This window comes from Myotis nattereri (genome assembly GCF_964212035.1).
Source record: "Myotis nattereri genome assembly, chromosome: 3".
NCBI classification, from domain to species: Eukaryota; Metazoa; Chordata; class Mammalia; order Chiroptera; family Vespertilionidae; genus Myotis; species Myotis nattereri.
In genome coordinates this window covers 196,400,861-196,413,733 of record NC_138077.1, presented here as the reverse complement: position 1 = coordinate 196,413,733, position 12,873 = coordinate 196,400,861, and the positions used below count along the sequence as shown (strand labels likewise).

The window sequence follows — 12,873 nt, the reverse complement described above, 5'->3', positions numbered from 1 at the left end:
TTTGGGACAGGAAAAAAAATCATGGTCAAGTTTGTTTAAGGAAAGAATCAACTAGAGCAACTAGAAGGCTGATTTGAGGAGTCAGGACTAGAGAAGGGTTCTGGTTAGAGGCTCACTCACTCATTCATTCATTCAACAAATATTTACTAATCTGGGACCCCCAGGAACTCCTAGAACCTGACCACATAGCTGCTTCTAGTGGAGGAGGGGAGGCACACACATAAGTGTATGAAATGTTAGTATGACTGAGTACAGAGAAGGAAAATGGCATCAGGTAAGGGGGCAGGAGTGAGGGGATCAGGGGGCTATGTCAGGTAAGGGGATCAGGGACGATGTCTCTGAGAAGGTGACATCTCAGCAGAGACCTGAAGGGGGTGAGGGATGTTTAGAGGAAGAGCTGTCCAAACAGGAGAAACTGCAGGTGCAAAGGCCCTGAGGGGGAGCGTGCCATTTACTCAGGTGGGGAGAGGCTTGTGGAAGTCAATGATTTCTATTTTGGACGTGCTGCACTGAGGTGCCTTCAGGACATCCAGGGATGGTGACTGGGAAACAGGAGAGATCTGGGTGAAGATAGGGATTAGAGAGAATGGAGGGACCCTGGGAACCGACGCAGCAGATGGAGAGCAGGGGGTGGGGACCACGGGGCTCAAACAGGATCCCCAGAACGGCCCTGGTTCCAGCTGCCCTCCTCCCGATCCTGCCTGGGCCCACCGCCTCTCCTCACTTGCCAAACTGCTCTGCTGCCCGAGAGAGAGCCAGGGGAACCGGCGAGGTGGTTGACAGGAGCCCCTTTCTGCGTGGCTCCCTCGGCCCCCATCCTGGTCATCAGGGCCACCCGGTCCACCTTCAGTGCTTCCTTCCTCCAGCTTGAGGCGGAGTCCTCAGGCCACTCCGTGGGCCCTCTGCTGTTCTCCGTCCTGGGGAGTGGGGGCCCGGACTGAGAGTCTGGAGGGCCGCCGACTTCCTAGTGGCCTCTGAGCTTCAGTCCCCCTGGTCTTAGGAGTTGGAGAGGCAACATCTAAAGAGGACTTTCCAGCGCTCACAAGTTCCATCACAGTTCAGAGGGTCTCTGGGTGTGCTGAGAACGGCTCCACAACTGGCTTTAGTGGGGAGTGGGGAGCAGTAGCCTTATTTGTGGCCTTATTTGTGGCATTTGCCGATTTCCAGGGTGTAAATCCTCTCACAATGGCCCACTTAAACTACCCCGGTGAAGTCCACTGGCTGGTAAATTCCTAAACACTCAACAATCAGCTCGCACAGGCTGGGATGAGCCGGCTTAGCCCCTTTGCCTGACCCTTTCCAGAGAGACAGAGAGGCATAAAGCCTGGGGGAGGGCTTGTAGGTATCTGCCTGTGGATGAGGAGGGAGAAAACTGGGCGTTTTAGTCTCCCATCTTCCCTCTCAACACCCAAGTCATTCCCCAGGGAAAGGCTCAGAGCCTCTTGCCTGACCCATTGCACCTCCAGCGTAATCCCTTTGACACCCTCCCAGGCCCTCTACTCACTGTACTTCCTACTCAGAGGTGGGCTGGTCCCCACGGCTGTCCCACTTTGCCTGCCTCCCCCCAGAGGGGCTCTTTTATTTGGAAACAGCGGACAGACAGCCCTGGGCCATGCCAACCTGCCCCACAGCCAGACCACAGCTGTGATCTCTGGAGACAGGTGACTTGGATGTCTGGCCCAGCTCTGCCACCAGCGCCCAGGGCTTCCTCCCTCTCCCTGTCCTCAGTTTCCCCTTCTCTACGATAGAAGGCAAGGGCTGGCCTTCAGCGGTGCGAGCCTGCCGTTTCTATCACACCTGGTTTCAGGCCTGACGACAGACAGCTCAGCGCCTCCTCTCTCGGGCTCCCTACCACCCCTGGCTCCCCAGGCTCTCCGATAAGGGGCCCAACTCATTACATTAGGATTTCAGGTCAATTGGCAAGCAATTACATCGGCAAATTGGTGCCTCATTTGGAGCAATAACTACAGCTCCTTTAGCCAAAGTGAGATAGCTGCAGACGCGGCTTGTCCACCAGGCCTGGCCCTATCAGAGCTCCTGACGGACAGGAGCCAGGAGCAGCTTCCAGCCTGACCTGGGCCAAAGCCTGCACTTCCCCTTTAAGGATCGTTAAGCCACTGATTATGCTGATGGCATGGTCTGCCCGGGCCTTTGCTAAGGGAAGGGTAGAGAGGAAAGGGAGGGGAGGTGGGTTGAGGGGACAAGGAGGAGCTAAGGCCATCAGGGCTGGCTTCACTGAGAAAGTACAGAAGATCTGGGGAGGCAGGAAGGAGGGAAGACGAAGGGGGACAGTAATGAATGCGAACAAAAGCTTGGATGCTGGAATGGGTCAAGTGAGCTCACAGCCAATGGAGAAACCAGTTGGGCCAGAGCACAGGATGGTGGGGGGAGCACAGGATGGTGGGGGGAGCACAGGATGGTGGGGGGAGCACAGGATGGTGGGGGGAGCACAGGATGGTGCAGGGAGAACAGGATAGTGGCGGGTGCACTGAGGCAGGAGAGCTAGGTAGGGCCAGACTGGGATTGTCATTCTAGGGAATTTAAACATTCTCCTGGAGGCCTCAGGGGCGCTGGGCACTCAGGGTGCGTGGGAGAGACTAGGCCGAAACTCATCCTGGGCTCCTGGCCTGGGATCACCAGCAACCACCTATCCCACCTACGGCTGCCTTGGGGTCCCATCTGGTCTCCGCTCTGAACACCTCTGGAACCCACTGCTCTGTTCAGGACCACAGAGACCCTAACAGTAGCTGCCAGCCCTGCCCCCATCCTCTGTCCATATTTTCCCCACGTGATCACCCTAAAGAACAAACCCAACTATATTCCTCCTCTGCTTCAACCCTCGATGGCTCCCCAGTACTTTGGACTCCCTGCCTCAGCATTCACTGTCTTTTACCATCTGGCCTCACCGTGCCATGCTCTGTCTCTCCTCTCAGCCTCTGACCATGCTGTTTCCTCTGCCTGGATCGCTCCCCCAACCCCCCTTACCAAATGCAACCTTCCAGGCCCCTCCTCTGCCTCCCAGTTCCCCCAGGAAGCACCCATCCTTCTCTCCTCGGGCTCCCTTTGTCACCTCCGTCTTCTGTAGGACTGTTCACTCCGTACCGGAGCTGTTGGTATCAGCGTCCACCCGTCCCACTGGGCGCAGAGCTGCTTGTGGGCAGGGCCTGGAGCTGATTGCTCTGTCTCCCCTTCCAGCATCGAAGTGGATGGAGAAAGAAGAAAAAGGGATGGAATGAAAACAGTTTCCCCTGAGGATGGTGGGGAAACTGAGGCAGGGACCCAGAGAAACAGTCATAAATCTGGTGAATGCTTCACTCAGAAAGGAAGCTGGCAATGGACATGGACAACAGGGGGATGAGAGCATGAGTGGGGTGGGGTGGGGGGAGGGTGGGGGTTAATGGGGGGGATGATGACACATTTGTAATTCCTTAACTAATAAAGAATTTAAAGATTAAAAAAAAAAAGAAGAAGGAAGGAAGCCGGGTCGGTCTGCAGCTCCCTGCCCATCGGGGCCAAGCCTTGCCCCACCCTCCCGGGCTTTTCCTGGACACCCTCACCAAGCCTGCAGTACCTCACTTCAACCCACTCCAACAGGTATTTCCATCTCTCCTTTCAAAAAATGAGATTGTTCAAAACCCCTACTCAGCTCAGGCTCCCCTAAAAGTAAAGGCAGCTCTCATGAGGGCAATGGCACAGCAAATTGAACTGCAACATGAAGGACTATGGACAGACTTAAGGAGGAACCTCCTGGCCATCAGGGCTCAGCCCCTAAAGTACAACCTAAACTTTAGGGCCTAAAGGAATGGCCGATGGGAAGGGCGGTGGGCCCGGCCTATCCAGGGGAGACCAAGCAGAGGCCAGGGATGGAACACACACCTTCCCAAAGGCACGGGGGTGACCCGGCTGACTTTCCTGGGAGTCTGATTCTCACTTAGGCGGCTGCCACTCCGTCTTAAGGCCCATCACTCACGTTAATTACCAAGAAAAGCCGATTCCTCCTCATTTCCAGACTCCAAATGACAATATCATTAGGCTGGTAATGTGCAGAGAAATTGTGCGTGTCTGTCTTGGAACATGTCCTGAGCCAGAATGGGAGAGGGCACCCCAGCCAGGGTTTGTCTCCAAGAGGCTCCGTGGCAGAGGGCCAATCTCAGGAAGAGATGCTGTGCCACCCGGCGAAGGCGCTCTCCCTCTCTGGTCAGCGGGCACCACTGATGCTGATGAAACCGTACCAGACAATGACGTAGGTGCCGCCCACAACACACAAACTCTGGCAGATATGAACAGAGCCAGCAGCTCCTTTCTCAGACTGACACAGGACACAAACCCCCTTGTCTCAGCTGAACTTGAACTCGGGCCTGTCCACTGCTACATGGTCCACTGGTCCATACCCTGTACTCTGAGCTGCCTGCCCACCTCTAGACCAAGAGGCCTGGGCACCATCTTGTCTCTGGGAGGGGATAGGCCATTCCTACACACCCTTTCCTGCCTCGGCAAAGCCAGCTCCCTGCGTGTGAGCAGCTCACAGCCCTTTACACCCCTCTCCCCGCTCTCCGTTGTGTTTAACCCTCACTCAAACACACTTACTGTACGAGGACACTGATGCCCAGAGAGGTGAAGTGATTTTCACGAGTTCAAGTCTCAGAGCTCAGCTTGACCCCAGGCCTGCCCAAGGTCAAAGCTCAGGCCGAATACAGAGTCTTCCCTTCAATCCACGCTGTCCTCTGGGAACAGGTCCTCTGTCTCTGCTCCCGATACAGAGAACTGGACCCAGACAGGCTCTGCCCCCCAGAGCTGAGGTTGGGGCGAGAGGCAGGGTGTGAAAATATAATTACAGCTCAGTGTGATCCGTACATGACACCAGCGAGGAGATACAAAAGGTTTATCCTGACCAGTAATCAAAGACATGCAATTAAAGCTACAATCTGATGTGGGTTTGCCTACTGAACTGAAAACAGTTGTTTTTCTGTAAAAGACAGCACCAGTGTTGGTGAGGACTGAAATCCGGGGCTCTCTCCGGCTCCAACTGATGGACGGGTAAATTAAAATCACTTTTCTGGGAGGCCACGGGGCCACGGTGTCAAGAGCTTTGGAAAACAGATTGACCCCTGGGTTCTGTTAATCTACTTTTAGGCGTTCAATCCAAGAAATAACCAAAGATGTGGGAAAAGAACCATGCATAAGGATGTTTATTGCCATTATTTATGACTGTGGAAAATCACAACCAACATAAATGTCCAGCAATACAGGGTTGGTTAAATAAATTATGATATATCCATATATAAGAATATTATGCAACCATTAGAAGTCATGTCCTTGAAGAATTTTTTATAACTTGGGGAAATGCTCACTGTATAATGACAAGTGAAACAAAGCAAAAAACCGAAGTATACATGTAGGATGTATTTAATTGTATAAAGAAAATATTTAATCAATTCATTTAAAGAAAGTCTAGAGGGCATAAACTGAAAGGTCATCTGAGGGATTATGGGTGATCTTTTTGTTTCAAATAATACTTTTCTGTTTCTTCTAAATGTTCTACAAATTTTGGGGCGTAGAGTCATTAGAAATGCATGCAGTGTGTGTGCGCACGTGTGTGTGTGCACGCGCGCGTGCGCAAGCACGCGTGTGGGGGGGAAGGGTGTTGGGAGGGATCCCAGGATATCTTGAGAATAGAAGCTCCTAACCCAGCCTGGGGGCAATCAGGGAAGGCTTCCTGGTGGAGATGATATCTGGGCTCAGACTCAGAGTGAGTAAGATTTACCCAAAGGAGGGTTGGGTATAGGCCAGGAAACAGTATGTGTAAAGGCGCAAAGGAAGGAGGGATTCTGACCCCTTCTGGAAACCCTTAGCAGCTCGTGGGGCTGGATGAAAGGGCAACAGGTAAACCCAGGTGGTGAGCAAAGCGGACAGGAAGGCTGGGTTGAGGACCTGGTGCTTTGCCCTGAGCACAAAGTTCAGCATCAATGGTCCTGAGCAGGGGATGTCACAAGATCCAGGTTATGTTTTAGAAAGCTCATTCTGGCCACAGAATGGAGAGGGGATAGGGGCACAGGAGATGACGTGAGGCAAGAAGTGGAGCCCAGAATCCAGGGGAGAGCAGCTAGGGGGCTGCTGCATCTTCTGGGGGAGAGAGGGGGTTGGCCTGGGCTGAGCAGTAGTGGCAGAGGAGCAGAGGGGGGCCAGCTGCAGCAGTGATTGTCAGATTTGACAGCACTTGGTGATTAATGGGAGAAGGGAGGCTGGGTGGGGGAGGGAAGGCCCACCTCTGACAGCGACTACAGCAAATGCATACACATGCACAAACTGAGAGATTTAGATTGCACAGGTTCAGGAGAGCATTCCCTCCTCGCCCCCCTCCCCCCTTCCCCATTTCCTCCAAAGAGGCACATTTGGGGCTTATGTGACATTGACTGCAGACCCTGGAAGAAGCTGACCTTGGCCCAGCCAGAAGCTGACCTCTGGCTCACCCTGGGCTCCCCTGTCCTCCCAGCCTGTTCCAGGAAGGGGGAGTGGGCAGGGCTAGGGGGAAGCCCCCTGGGGGGGGGGGGCACATGGGCAGACATAGAACGGCCACAGCTAGGTCTTCCCTCAGGGCTTAGATACACACTCACACATGGACCTGGATCCACAGAGAGCGAGCAAGTCACCCACGGAGATGCTGAGCACCAGGCACAGGCAGAGATGCACACAGACATGGCCTGGTGCAGGCCGTCAGACACAGGCCCTGTCACACACGGACGCAGGCAGGCAGCCTCCAGCCCAGTTAGCCCCACACAGGTCTCACACTCAGGCCATTGTGCTCGGCTGGGTCCCCCAAGGCCCGCCCAGCGCTCCACCCCCAGCCCCACACCCAGGAGGACAGGACCGACCGAGGGCTGGCAGAGGGGCCAGCCTAAGGAACTGGCACAGGGACCAGCAGCCAAACGGGGCAGCCAGCCGGGAGGGAGGCCTCTGAGAAGGGGTTGCCAAGGCAACAGGCTTCTGCAGAATCAACTAGGGGCCTAGATTCTCTTCTCTTATCTTTAGAAGTTGGGCCTGGGTTGGTTGAGTGGGCCAGACTCCCCCAGGCAGTACCTGAGGGCAAAGACACCAGCTTCAACCCCTGCCCCAAGGGGTTCTGGTGGGCACAGTCCATGTCCAGGCTTCTTCCACAGGCCCCAGCCGTCTTCCTCAGAGTCATGTCCTGGGCAGGATCTTCTACTTCTTCTAAATTTTCTACAATTTTGGAGGGGGAAAGTCATTAGAAATGCATGCAGTGTGTGTGTGTGTGTGTGTGTGTGTGTGTGTGTGTTGGTGGGGGAGGGGAGGGATCCCAGGATGTCTTGAGAACACAGAAGCTCCTAACCCAGCCTAGGGGCAGTCAGGGAAGGCTTCCTGGTGGAGGTGATACCTGTGCTGAGACTCAGAATGAGTAAGCTTTACCCAAAGGAGTCCTTCTACCAGCAGGACATCCCACCCTTCATGTGGACATCTGTGGCTCAATGGATGATGTATTGGGGGAAGGAGGGAGCGGGGCTTTTCCAGATTTGTGTGGTGGTGTGTGTGAGGCTTGTGTCTGAATGAGTGTATGTGTGTGCATCTTAGGGGAGACTCTCCCCATCACAATTCTTATGCCTGTGAGTACATGTGTGCTTGTGTGAATTCCCTTTCCACAAACAGATTCTCCCTCTCTCCCAGCCCCACTCACCACCCCCACCCGGAACCTCCACCCTGGTCTGGATCTCTTAAAAGTGAGGTTGAGGCCCTAGCTGGTTTGGCTCAGTGGATGGAGCGTCAGCCTGCGGACTGAAGGGTCCCAGGTTCGATTCCAGTCAAGGGCATGTACCTTGGTTGCAGGCACATCCCCAGTAGGGGGTGTGCAGGAGGCAGCTGATGGATGTTTCTCTCTCATCGATGTTTCTAACTCTCTATCCCTCTCCCTTCCTCTCTGTAAAAAACCAATAAAATATATATATATTTTTAAAAGTGAGGTTGAGGGCAGAAATCTCAAGCTAGAAGGTTGGAGGAGGGCCTGGGCCTTGGTGTCCCCCCTTGTCCAGACCCTCATGTCTGAGCAGATAGCTCTGCTGGGGGGGGAGGGCGGGCAGGAGAGTGGTGGGAAGGACGGGGAAGGACTAGACAGATCCCAGGGGACAGAGGCTGGATGAGAAGGGTTCCAGGAAGCTCCAGTGAGCTGACTCTGGTGACTCCTCCAGCTGCTGGGGATTTCTCGGTTAATCTGGGACTGCTCTGTTTGCATCTCATTTGCCTATATTTGCATAAGAAGGGCCTGGCTGGCACCGGAGATCAAAATTCCTAGCCTGGGTAATTGTGTGACAAAGCCTCTGGAGACCAACCAGCGGGAATCCCGGGGAAGGGAAACGGAGGCAGGGAGCTGGGTGTGTAGACGGCTGTGGTCCCCCGTTCAATCCAAGGAGCCTCCACTTCCCCCTGATCCCTGGTGCAGCAGGGGTGGGATGTCAGTGGGAATGGGGTAGGAGGGGTGACAAGACTGAGAATCAGGTCACCCTGGAGAGGCCCTGGCACCCTGCTGGAGCTGGGGGAAGAGCATTGCCAAGGATGGGGTGTGTTAAAGGCAGAGTGGGGAGTGGGGGTGGGGAAGTAAAACTTAGCAACCCGCTAGTCTGGTTAAGAGCCGACTCCAGCCAGAGGGTCTGGGGTCATATCCTGGATCTGCCACTTACCAGCTCTAGTACTCTCAGACCCGGGCAGCCCAGGAACCTGGCACGGACCCCCGCTTTAGATGACACCCCTTTGGCTCTCTACTGCACGGGGTGAATCTGAAGGTCCACGGGCGCACGGGCTTGTGCCCACCTGGAGCTCCAGCCCCTTTCCGGACCAGCCCCCAACCCAGGCCCTGGATGTCCCTGCACAGACAGCCCGAGCCAGCGGCCAGGGCCTGGGGGGCCTCTTTCCCCGTCCTTTGTCCTGAAGCTCTAAGATGGTAGAAGGGTGGCCATATGCCTGGTGTGGACCAAGCAGGAACTCCAGCGTTGGGGCATCCACAGGCCTGCATCCAGGCCCCTCACGCAGCCCCCTGGAGCCCAGGGATGGAAGAACGGAAGGGGTGGGGGAGGGGTTGCGGTGGGGGGTGGAGGTGGAGGGCTAGGAGCCCCTTTTGTATTCCTGCCCTAGGCTCTTCAAACATTTGGGTTGGCTCTGACAAGCTGTGACCTTGGGCAAGTTACTTAACCTCCCTGTGCCCCCAAGTAGGCTTAATAATAGTAGCTGCCTCGTGGAGCTGTTATGAGGATGAACTGAGTTCGTTCATGTTAAGCTCAGAGTAAGAGTTGCTATTATTGCCTATTATTCTGGGCTTCGGCTCTTCCCCTCCTGCTGCAGAAGAAGCACCTTGCCTTTGGCTTTAGAGACTGAGGAAAAGGTAGGGAATGGGGACCCACCCTCCGCTCCCTCCCTCTCCTGCCGAACAGCCCAGGCTCCCCTACCTCCTTCCCCAGCTACTGTGCCCCACGTCAGGATGCCAGGATGGCAAGAGGGCAGCCAGGTTGTTGAACTGAGTGTCATGATTTGTTTAATGTTCTTATTGGTGGTTGAATGAATGAATGATGAATAACGAAGAGTGAATGAATAAAAGTCAAACAGAAAGAAGGCTGGCCAGATGTTTTGGCGTCGGGGCTCCTGGGATCTGTTTGCTTTCAGTAGATAGTGGAGGCAGAGAGCGGGTGAGGGCCTGGCCCTCTGAAAGGTCAGTTCTGGTTTTGGTGAGCGGCTCCTGCCTGGGAGAAGGCGCCTGTGCCTGTGAGCGCTAGATGGGGAGTCCCTGCCTGAATCTGGTCCCTTCTGTGTCTGCGTGTGGGTGGGTGTCTCCATGTGAATCCCAGTGTCTCTGTCTGTGTGTCCCTGCTCAGAAGCTCCTTCCTGGCCAGTAATGAGGCCCTGGGGATTTCTCATGTGTTCATGGCTCTGTGGCCCAGAAGTCATCTAGCTGGGCAGGCTCCCCTCCCGGCAGAGGCTGTGGCCTGGGGTGAGGCCAGGTGGGACAGCACCAATTCCCTCAGCCATTGACAGTCGTATTTACAGAGCTCCGAGTAGGACGTAATTGCTTCTATTAATCTTTCTCCGGTTGTTAATTGCTCACTTATCGGGTTGTGTACTATGCCGACTGTTGCTCTTAATTCGCCTCTATAGCTGCAGGTGTTCACTGCCTTATTAACTGTTAATCGGCGCCACTAGGGATGGAGACTTAATTGGCCCCCAGAGTGGGACACAAGCAGGCCAGCCCCGGGCACTGCCAGGCTCTCAGCCTGTCCCTGGAACCCTTACCTATGAGCACAGGTTGCTACCAGAGAAGGAGCTGGCCCATCGCCATCCACTGGCAGGTGGACCAGCGTAGGACAATGAGTGACATCTGCAAGGTGTGGCCCCCTCCTCCAGAAAGCCAACCGACCAATCAGAATCCAGCTCCTACACTTCCTCTCATCACCAACAACCTTCTTCTACCCGGGATAGGAGCCAACCTCATTTCTTTTCATTATCGGAACGTAACTGAGAACTAAGCAACCAGCACTTCTCCTGCCTCCCCTCTGATCCCGGCAGTCAAGGCTGTCAAGGTAGCAGAGACACTGGGAGAAAGGAGGGCAAGCTGAAGGACCTTCTGCCGGAGCAGGGAGGCGCAGTTAGACCCGGGAGGACTTCCCAGCTTTTCCAGAGGCCAGCTGGAACCATCTGAGTCCAAATAAGAATAAGAACTTCCCGGAGGAGATCCGCTGCTCATCCCAGCCACCCTCAGGGGTCCCTCTCAGCCTCTGCTTTCACCGCCCCAGCCTCCCTGTGCACTGCCACACAGCTGCAGCCCGGGAGGGTCTCCCTGCTGAGCGGCCTCTGCCGTCCCCTACCCAAGTCACAGCAGAGGAATCCCAATTGTCCACAATGGGACACCGAGGCCCAGACAGGACAGGGGAGTGACTCCAGGGCCCCCGATCCTCTCTGGCCAGGGCTCAGATACGTGAGTATCCAAGCAAAGCTTCTGCCCCCAACCTCCCCAGACATCTCAGACCTGGAGGGGATTTTCTCGGTCACCACCTTCTTAGTTTCGGTGTTTTAAAAACTATATATATATTTTTATTGATTTCAGATAGAAAGGGAGAGAGAGAGAGAAACATCGATGAGAGAGAAACATTGATCAGTTGCTTCCTGCCACCCCACACTGGGGATCAAGCCTGCAATCCGGGCATGTGCCTGACCAGGAATCGAATCTTGACCTCCTGGTTCATAGGTCAACGCTCAACCACTGAGCCACGCCGGCTGGCTCAGTTTTGGTCTTTAAGCCTCTCAGCCTCAGCTGCCGCTGCTGCAGCTGCCTCAAGCTCCAGCACCTTTGAAACAGGAATGCAAGGTTTCTGGAAACAGTTGACCCGAGAGAGACAAGTATGTTAAATGTGTTCACGTGTGGTGGTGGTGGTGGTGATGAGATGGGGGGCGGGGGGGTCCATGCCTCACCAGCCTCCAAGAAGGACAAACAAGCAAACCAACATGGTCCACATCCTGTGCCTCGAATCCTGTCTGCCCTGACATCTGAAAGTTTATCCCAATGTTAGTTGTCATGTCTTGAGCTGCAAAGGAAGCTGATTTGCTTTGGTTGGGCCCTGAGAGAAGCTGGGCTCTATGGAGAGATGAAGGGAACTACCATTAAATGCCTACTGTGTGTCAGAAGCAGCAGTAAGTGTATGCAGAGGTGGCATCTCACGGAATCCTCACATAACCTGATGAGTCAGGGATTCGTATCCCTCTTACAGAGAAAGCAACGGAGCTGGCGAGAGGGAAACTAAACTTGCCCAAGGCCACACAGCCAGGAAAGGGCAGAATTGGGATTCCAACCGTTGCCTGCATGTCTTTAGTCAGTGATACCGCGGTGGATTCATCCTAATGGCTCAATAAAGTGACCAGGGCTGGAATCGGTGATCACTATTACGTTTTACCCACTTGACCCAAATCTGGGAACATTAGTAAGAAAAATGCGCATGTGCCTGGCGGTGGCTCAGTGGTTAGAGCGTGAGCCTGCGCACTGAAGGGTGGAGGGTTTGATTCCCTGTCAAGGACATGTACCTCTGTTGCCAGTTAGTTCCTTTCCAGTCGGACTGCCTGCGGGAGGCAACCAATGTGTGTGTGTCTCTCTCCCCCTCCCTCCCTCCCTCCTTTCCTCCCTCCCTCCCTTCTACTCTCTAAAAAGCAATGGGGAAAAAAATTATCCTCGGGTGAGGATTAAGAATAATAACATAAAATAAATTAAAAAAAATAAAAACTTTTAAAACCGCCTACGCGTGCGCAGTCCTCGTGCCCATCAAGCAGGATCAGCAGCAAAGGGGACCTGTCCACTGTCCATGGACAGGTGCCCAAACAAGTTCCGGCCCCGCCTCCATGTTAATGACATGCAGATAGATGTAAATTTGCACAAGCAACTGCTCAAACCTTGGGAAGCAATGAGATGACACAGAAGTTTCTATGGAAACCCAAAAGCGCCCCCACACACACCTCGTGGCAGAAGCAATCGCAAAGACACGTGCACAAAGACCCAGGGTTCCTCGCTGCGGGGCCCGGAGGATCACGGAGTCGCGGAGGGTGTGAACCGGAAGGACCCGCAGAGCCGGCGTCCAGCCGGTGCGGAAGCCCGAGAAGCCGCCGGGAGAGCGGCATCGTGGGGCGCCTTCCGCTAGAACCGAGGGGAGCTTGGTAGCCCTTCAAGTCCCAGGCGACTCCTACTCTGGCCTAGCAACGTGAGCCCCGCCCAGCGTTGCTTAGCAACATCTCACCGAGCCTAGCAACCGCCGGCCTCGCCCCCTAGCAACAGCTCGCCTAACGCGCTGTCCGGGCCTCCTCTGCCAGAGAGAGAGGCCAGGGGCCATGGACTAG

The 12,873-nt window shown here is 54.8% G+C and overlaps 1 long non-coding RNA gene across 1 annotated transcript; it reads right to left on the bottom strand.

Moving 5' to 3' along the window:
• Positions 1–5,308: 5,308 nt before the first annotated feature.
• LOC308514933 lies at positions 5,309–12,710 on the bottom strand. The gene is made up of 2 exons (XR_013995629.1): positions 12,496–12,710; positions 5,309–7,218 (listed from the first exon to the last, which is right to left on the bottom strand). It is a non-coding gene; the product is annotated as an uncharacterized lncRNA (long non-coding RNA).
• Between the last annotated feature and the right edge of the window lie 163 nt (positions 12,711–12,873).